Below are 901 nucleotides of genomic sequence, written 5' to 3'. Positions count from 1 at the left end.
AGTTGGTAGAGCATGGTGCTTGCAACGCCAGGGTTGTGGGTTCGATTCCCACAGGGGGGCCAGTATGAAAAATGTATGCACTCACTAACTGTAAGTCGCTCTGGATAAGAGCGTCTGCTAAATGACTAAAATGTAAATGTAAAAATGTTTAACCACAGTCTGGAAGGGTTTGGGGTCTATTGCATTTCAGCAATTATGTTTTCAATTTGTTCCCAGATTTGTGAGTTCAAATCAATTGAATCCAGCCCTGCCGGCTGAAGTAAGAGGGTCTTACAAGAAAGAGGCACTCAGGAGACAAAGTTGGGTGGCCAAGGGCGGCTGTCCTTCCCTCTGCTCCTTATCCATTCAAAATGGCAGACACTCTCCCAATACTTGCTATCATTGTTCAGAAGAGTTATGGGACTAGAAATACTGCACCAACAGTCTCTCTCCTCATCACTGCTCAGAATAATGATATGAGGAGAGGTGCCTATCCTCCTCCTCTCCTCCTCTCCTCATCACCATATCCATTACAACGAAATAAACAGTGTAGGCTACAATAATTTATTGCAATCTGTGGTAGACTCTACATGATCCAAATTAATAATAAGTCCCGAACTAGATCTAATATTGATTTACACCAGGGACATCATTATTAAAAGAAATTGAAAGAGAGATAAAACTATGGTTTTATTATTATCAACTGACGTTTTTGAAGAGCATGGCTATGTATGGTCATTCGATTAATAATTTCCTGACACTCTTTTGTTATAAATTATAAAGAAGCACAAGCTAGGAGGATAAATAATAAATAGGGATGGGTTTAACGCATCTTGAATATTTTAGGACGTTTCGGTGAGCGTGGTCCAGGATTAGTGGCTTGAAATATCAATCAAACCACACCAACATTGAGGGCCCGCCC

This window comes from Coregonus lavaretus, assembly GCF_964263955.1.
Source record: "Coregonus lavaretus genome assembly, chromosome: 6".
NCBI lineage: Eukaryota > Metazoa > Chordata > Actinopteri > Salmoniformes > Salmonidae > Coregonus > Coregonus lavaretus.
Note: the sequence above shows the minus strand (reverse complement) of the source record.